We start from the raw sequence: 7,912 nt of genomic DNA, 5'->3' as shown, positions 1-7,912 counted from the left end.
ACATTTTGATCCCTTACTACGTTTTCAGTTTATATCTTCTGTCCTTTGAGCAGATGTTCTTAATGCTTGTCTTTCCAATTAACATGAGCTTTTCATATTCATTCAGTTACTAAATATCTACTGAGCACCTGCAAGGTGCCAGACACTGTTCAAGGCACTGAGGGGGCAGGGGGATACAGCAGTGAACAAAGCAGACAAATATTTCTGCCCACAAGGAGCTTTGATTCTAGTGAGGAGAGAGAAACAAAAATGGAATAAGTAAGTGACACAGTATGTTAGGAGGAATGCACACCATGGAGAAAAATAAATCAGAGAAGTTGGAGAAGGAGTGACAGGGTGGTCAGAGAAGCCTTCCCTCAGAAAGTGACCTATGCCAGAAGATTAAAATAAGGGAAGAGAAGCTCATGAAGTTGTCTGAGGAAGAGTGTCCTGGGGGAGCGAATAGCAAGGGCAAAGGCCTGGAGGTGGGAGTGTGTGTAGTTCTTAGATTAATAATCCAGATATTAATGTCTTACGGTATTTGCAACAAATATTTTCTCAATTTGTTATTTGCCTTTCAGTTTAATGTTTCAACATATAGAAGATTTACAGTTCTGTGTGGCTGAATCTATCACTTTTTTCCTTTGTGTTTTTTCCCATATATTTTAAAAACTTTTGATTGTGAAATGCATCATATATGCGCAAGAATGAATAAGATGTATGTGTGCAATTTAAAGAATTAAATGAAGACAAACAAAATCCCAACACATGAAACTGTGCTATCCAAGTTAAGAAGTGAAACATTGCCAGGACCTGAGGTCCTGGTACCCCTCCTCTCCCCCTCTTTTCCCTCTCGAAGGGACCGCTGTCCTGATTTTTATGTTACTCTTTCTCTTGCTTTTTAAAATAGTCACATCACATTTATGTTTACATCCTTAAATGACATACTGCTTAGTTGCAAAAAACCGAGGGGGCAACCACAAACCTAGCTGGTGAGAGGCCACATCCCCACTGTTTCGGAGGGCACCCAGGAGCTGTGGACTCCTTTACCTTGGTCAGAGTCTGCCTTCAGCTTTCCTGAGACTTTGCAAGAGCACCTGGAGCAGGCAGGAGTGAGACCTGGGGAACCCTGAAAGGTGTGGGGTGTGGCCAGAGAAGCGGAGTGGCCAGCTGCCCCCAGAATCTGGTGCGGAGTTGTAGTTGGGATGCTTCTGCTCATGCAGGGGTCTCATTTCCCAGCACCCTTACATGGGAGGGAAAGGAGACTGCGTTCCCAAGTCTCCACATGGAGGATGCAGGCACAGTGACCAAGAACATTTCACTTGAAGTCTTATGTGATGCTGTAACAGAAAACCAGAGACTAGGTGGCTTATAAGCAACAGAAACTTATTTCTCACAGTTCTGGAGGCTGTGTCCTCGCATGGCAGAAACGGTGAGGGAGAGCTCTGGGGCCTCTTTTTAGGGGCATTAATCCCATTCATGGGGGTTCCACCCTCAGGACCTACTGGCATCCCAGGGGCGCCACCTCCAAATCCCATCACACTGGGGATTCGTTTTCAACATATGAATTTTGGGGGGCACACAAACATTCGGTCTACAGCATGTGAGTGGGGGAAAACTTCTGTTCCACCATTAAGCATTCTGGACCAACTGTTCCTCAGCCGTTTAGCCTACCCTCACTGATACTGCTCCTTCTCCAGGTCCAGCAGGAGGATAGTCACAGTGAGCAAGCTGCTCTGTATCGCCTATTTCTGAGACTACCAGGCCCAACCTTCAGTTTTCAAAGGTAGATCAAAACAGACCCTTTGGTGGCAGGGAGCTGAGTGTCTTAAACTAATCCAGTCAGCAGGGCAAGGAGTTCTTCAGCTCATAGCCAAGAGAGGCCAAGTACAAATAAGAATTTGGAATAGACTTGTCTGGCTGTTCTGTTCTTAAATTCAAGAGAGAGCTCAGTGGGAGGGGAGATGTTACTGGTAACAGTCTTTACTAGTTGAAAAGTCTTGAATCATATGGCTCCCATCTAGACTTGGTGCTCTCCATCCCTGGGGCACAGAAGCCATCCTGACACCTTCTTTGCCAGTCTATCAGGAAGTCCCTTTGCCTCTTTCCTATGTTGACTCCCTTTTTCCCGTATTGCATATCTTCTATGTCTTGGTTTATGCTCTTGTTTTGATGGAGTGCTTTTTTTTTTTTTTTTAGTTTGACTATAGTTGACACACAATGTTTCAGGTGTGCAACTGAGTGACTTGACAAGTTTATACCTTATGCTGTGTTCACCACAAGTGTAGCTGCCCTCTGTCCCATCACATTTCTTATTACAGTATCACTGCCTATATTCCTTATGCTCTGCCTTTTTTCCTTGTGACTTACTCATTCCATCACCGGAGGCCTGTATCTCCCGCTCCTCTTCACCCATTTTGTGCCTCCAACCATCCCCCTCCCCTCTGGCAACCAGCAGTTTGTTCTCTGTATTTAGAGGTCTGATTTTGCTTTTTGTTTGTTTATTCATTTTTTAAAGATTCCATTTATGAGTGGATCATGTGGTGTTTGTCTTTCTCAGTCTGACCTATTTCACGCAGCCTAATACCCTCTAGGTCCCTCCATGTTGTCTCAGATGGCATGATCTCATCCTTTGCTGTGGCTGTGTGATATTCCATTATATATCCCACATTTTCTTTATCCATTTGACTATTGATGGACACTTAGGTTGCTTCTGTGTCTTGCCTATTGTAAATAATGCTTCAATAAAGATAGGACTACATATAACTTTTCAAGTTATTGTTTTCATTTTCTCTGGGTAAATACCCAGTAGTGGAATTATTAGATCATATGGTATTTCTATTTTTAAATTTTTGAGGAACATCCATTCTGTTTTCCACGGTGACAGCACTAATTTACATTCGCACCAGCAGTGTATAAGGGTTCCTTTTTCCCCATATCCTCGCCAACACTTGTTGTTACTTGTCTTTTTGATTTTAGCCGCTCTGACAGGTGTGAGGTGATACCTCATTGTGGTTTTTATTTGCATTTCCCTGATGATGAGTGATGTTGAGCATCTTTTCATGTGTCTGTTGTCCACCTGTGTGTCTTAAGAAAAATATCTATTCAGGTCCTCTGCCCATTTTTTAATCAGACTTTTTTCTTTTCTTTTTTTTTTAGTGTTGAGTTGTATAAATTCTTTTTTTTAAAGATTTTATTTATTTATTTGACAGAGAGAGAGAAAGAGATCACAAGTAGGCAGACAGGCAGGCAGAGGGAGAGGGAGAAGCTGAGCAAGGAGTCTGATGCGGGGCTGGATCCCAGGACCCTGGGATCATGACCTGAGTGAAGGCAGACGCTTAACCAACTGAGCCACCAAGGCACCCCAGAGTTGTATAAATTCTTTGTATATTTTGGATATAAACCCCTTATCAGATATATCATTTACAAATATCTTCTTCCATTCAGTAGGTTGTCTTTTCATTTAGTTGGCTATTTCAAAAAAGCAAAAGCTTTTTATTTTGGTGTAGTCCCAAAGTTTATTTTTGCTTTTGTTTCTTTTGCCTCAGGAGACCTGTCTAGAAAAATTTTGTCATGGCTAATGTCAGAGAAATTACTGCCTGTGCTCTCTTCTAGGATTTTTATGGTTTCAAGTCTCACATGTAGGTCTTTAATACATTTTGAGTTTATTTTGTGTATGGTGAAAGAAAATAGTCCAGTTTCATTCTTTCACATGTGGATGTCCAGTTTTCCCAGCATCATTATTGAAAAGACTGTTTTTTTTTTTTCTGCATTGTATATTCTTGCCTCCTTTGTCATAGATCAACTGACCATATAATCATAGGTTTCTTTCTGGGCTGTCTATTCTGTTCTATTGAACTATGTGTCTATCTTTGTGCCAGTACCATACTGTTTTGATTACCACAGCTTTGTAGTGTATCTTGAAATCTGGGATTGTGATAGCTCCAGTTTTGTTCTTTTTTCTCAGGACTGCTTTGGCTATTCAGGGTCTTTTGTGGTTCCATATAAATTTTAGTATTATTTGTTCTAATTTTATGAAACATGCTATTGGTATTTTGATAGGGATTGCACTGAATCTGTAGATTGCTTTGGGTAGTATGGACATTTTAATGATATTAATTTTTCCAATCTATAAGCATGGGATATTTTTTCATTTGTGTTGTCTGCAATTTATTTCACCAGTTTTTTTTAATTTTTTAAAAAGATTTATTTATTTTAGAGAGAGAGAACATATGAACAGGGGGAGGAACCTGGAGAGAGGGGAGAGAGAGAATCTCAAGCAGACTCCCCGCTGAGCAGGGAGTCCGATGTGGGGCTCGATCTCATGACCCCAAGATCATGACCTGAGCTGAAGTCAAGAGTTGGCTGAACTGCTTGAGCCACCCAGGCACCCCTATTTCATCAATGTTTTATAGTTGTTGTTTTTTTTTATAGTTTTTGGTGTATGGATTTTTCACCTCCTTGATTAAGTTTGTTCCTAGGTATTTTATTCTTTTTGGTGCAATTGTGAACGATGTTGTTTTTTTAAATTTCTTTTTCTGCTACTCCGTCATTAGTATATAGAAATGCTACCAATTTCTGGGTATTAATTTGGTATCCTATCACTTTACTAAATTTGTTTATTATTTATAGTAGTTTTTTGGTGGAGTCTTGAGGATTTTCTATGCATAGTATCATGTCGTCTGCAAATAGTGACCATTTAATTTCTTCTTTACCAATATGGATGCCTCTTATTTCCTTTTTTTGTCTGCAGAGTACTCCCAAGACTATGTTGAATAAAAGTGGTGAGAGTGGACATTCCTGTCTTGTTCCTGACCTTAGAGGGAAAGCTCTCGGTTTTTCCCCATGGAGGATAATAGTAGCTTTAGGTTTTTCATATATGGCCTTTATTATGTTAAGGTATGTTCCTTCTAACTGCACTTTTTTTGAGAGTTTTTATTATGAATTGGGGTTTAATCTTGTCAAATACTTTTTCTGCATGAGATGATCATATGATTTTTATCCTTCATTTTGCTCATGTGGTATGTGACATTGATTGATTTGTGAATATTGAACCAAACTTGCATCCTGGGAATAAATTCCACCTGATCATGGTGAATGATCTTTTTAATGTATTGTTGTATGTGGTTTGCTAATATTTTGTTGAGGATTTTTGCATTTATGTTCTTTGGGGATATTGGCCTGTATATTTTGTGTGTGTGTGTGTGTGTGTATGTGTGTGTGTGTGTGTGTGTGTGGTGTTCATTTTGTGGTTTTGGTATCAGGGTAATGCTGGCCTCATAAAATGTATTTGGAAATTTTCCTTCCTTTTCCATTTTTTGGAATAGTTTGAGAAGAATAGTTATTAACTCCTCTTTAAGTATTTGGTAGAATTTACCTGTGAATCCATCCAGCCTGGGACTTTTTTTTTTTTTTTTTTTTTTGATTACCGTGATGGAGCACATTCTTAAATACTTTGTTGAGAAACGTTGCATGGGAGGCAAATTCTCTGAGATCTTGAATATCTAAAAATGTCATTTTTCTTCCTTCATAACACAGCTTCACTGTGTTTGGAGTGTTATGGAAGAAATGATTTTCTTTCAGAATTTTGAATGCATTATTTGCTGTGTTCTGTATTCTAGATTTGTGGTTGAGAATTATGAAGCCATTCAGAACCCTGGTCCTTTATATTTGATGTGTTTTCCTAGGAAGCTTGTGGCATTTTCTTTTTGTTTTTAGAATTCTGAAATTTTATGAAGATGTGCCTTGGTGTGTCTGTTTTCACTCAGACTGGGTGATTGATGTGTCCTTCTCTGACAATTCATACTCTTCAGTTCTGGAAATTTTTTTTCACATTTTTTTAAAAGATTATTTATTTATTTATTGAGAGAGAGAGAGAATGGTAGAGAGAGAGCATGAGAGGGAAGAAGGTCAGAGGGAGAGGCAGACTCCCTGCTGAGCAGGGAACCCAATGCGGGACTGGATCCTGGGACTCCAGGATCATGACCTGAGCCGAAGGCAGTCGCTTAGCCACCCAGGCACCCTTTTCATGTTTTGTTGTTGATTTCCTTTCTATTTGGATACAGTTCTTCCCGGATTGGTTCCTTTTCTTATTTTTGTTCTTTTATTTCTCATCTTTTTGCTCTACTTCCTGTGAGATTTTCTCAACTTTTTCTTCCAGTATTCCATTGACTGTTTTATCTCTGCTATCATGGTTTTAATATCTAAGAGTACTGGGCACCTGGGTGGCTCAGTTGGTTAAGTGACTGCCTTCGGCTCAGGTCATGATCCTGGAGTCCAGGGATTGAGTCCCGCATCGGGCTCCCTGCTCAGTGGGGAGTCTGCTTCTCCCTCTCCCGCTCCCCCCTCTTGTGCTCTCTCTCTCTCTCTCATTCTCGCTCTCAAATAAATAAATAAAATCTTTAAAAAAAATATCTAAGAGTACTTTTTTTTAATGTTCTCTCGATTTCCCCCTTTTTCAAAAAAAGATTTATTTATTTGTTTTAGATAGAGAGAGAGTGAGTGTGCAGCAGGAGGGGCAGAGGGAGAGGGAGAGAATCTCAAGCTGACTCCCCACTGAATGTGGAGCCTGATGTGGGACTCAATCCCAGGACCCTGAGATCATGACCTGAGCTGAAACCAAGAGTCGGACGCTCAAACAACTGAGCCACCCAGGTGCCCCTATTTCCCCCTTTAAAGCAGTATCCTATTTTAATTTCATGGATGCATTATTTTCTCTGAGGATATTAATTATATTTTTGGATGGTTTTCTTCTTGCATATTTTCTGTTACTGCCTAACTGCTGTTTTTGTTTGTTTGTTTTGGCATATTTTCCATGTGAGAGGGATTTTCTCAGATGTCTGCTTGAGATTAAGATAAAAGCTGGTCAGAAGTTCAGTGGGTAAATTTCTGGAGTTTCACTAAAGGATAAGGGTGGGCCATTTCTGGGGACCCTCTCTGAATATCTTTAGGCTTTTCCTTTTGGACTGGCCAGATTCCTCAGTCTTCTGCCAGAAGTTGGACATTTTGTTGCTAGAGTTCTGGAAACTGAGAGGAAAGAGATCTTAGGATAGGATGGTCCTCCGCATTTAGAACTATAGGATCAATTAATCCTGGTTTTGGTCCCACCATACCCTCATCTGTACTGGGTAGATCCAGGTCGAAAGACCTGCTGTTTTACCCTCTCTAGAGATAAATTCCAACTTTCTGTTAGCAGTGAGAGGAACATTTGCCTAGCAGCTGGAGATTCGGGAGAAAAGGCAAGGATTAGCTGTTGCTCAAACAGCTTTTCATACAGACCTCCTGAATCTTCACCTCCCCCTTTATTCCTGGCTCTGAGGGACCTGGTGTTACCAGGACCTGAACCTTCTGAAGATTCTGGGATCTAAACTGGTTTGGTTCTCAGCTTCCTGTCTGCCAGTTTAGGATTTTTCTCTCTCAGTTTTATGAAATCAGCTATCACTTATCCTCTGCTTTATACTTGTAAAATTGTGTTGCTTTTGTCTATTGGGTTTATGGATTTTGTTTGTTTGTTTGTTTTAAATAATCTCTTTATTGTAGTTTTAGTGCAGTTTCAGGACAAAGGAAATTAGATATTTAGTTCACCCTATTAGGTTGGAAATCTTTTTTCTGTAAAGCTTAAGGACTCTTCTGCCATACCAATATCTGATAATTATTTAATATTTAATTGTATTTTAATTTTTCAATATATAGAAAAATTTTTAAAAGATTTTATTTATTTATTTATTTATTTATTTTTGAGAAAGGGAGAGAGAGAGAGAGAGCATGAGCAGGGGGAGTGGCAGGCAGAGGGAGAGGGAGAAGCAGGCTCCTGTTGAGGAGGGAGTCCCATGCGGGGCTCTATCCCAGGACCCTGGGATCATGACCTGAGCTGATGGCAGATGTTTAACCGACTGAGCCACCCAGGCACCCAGTATATAGAAAATTTTAAATG

The sequence above is a fragment of the Callorhinus ursinus genome, unplaced genomic scaffold (genome assembly GCF_003265705.2).
Source record: "Callorhinus ursinus isolate GAN/ISIS: 27379988/994484 unplaced genomic scaffold, GSC_fseal_2.0 scaffold22, whole genome shotgun sequence".
In the NCBI taxonomy this organism is placed as follows: domain Eukaryota; kingdom Metazoa; phylum Chordata; class Mammalia; order Carnivora; family Otariidae; genus Callorhinus; species Callorhinus ursinus.
This window is presented reverse-complemented; position numbering follows the sequence as displayed.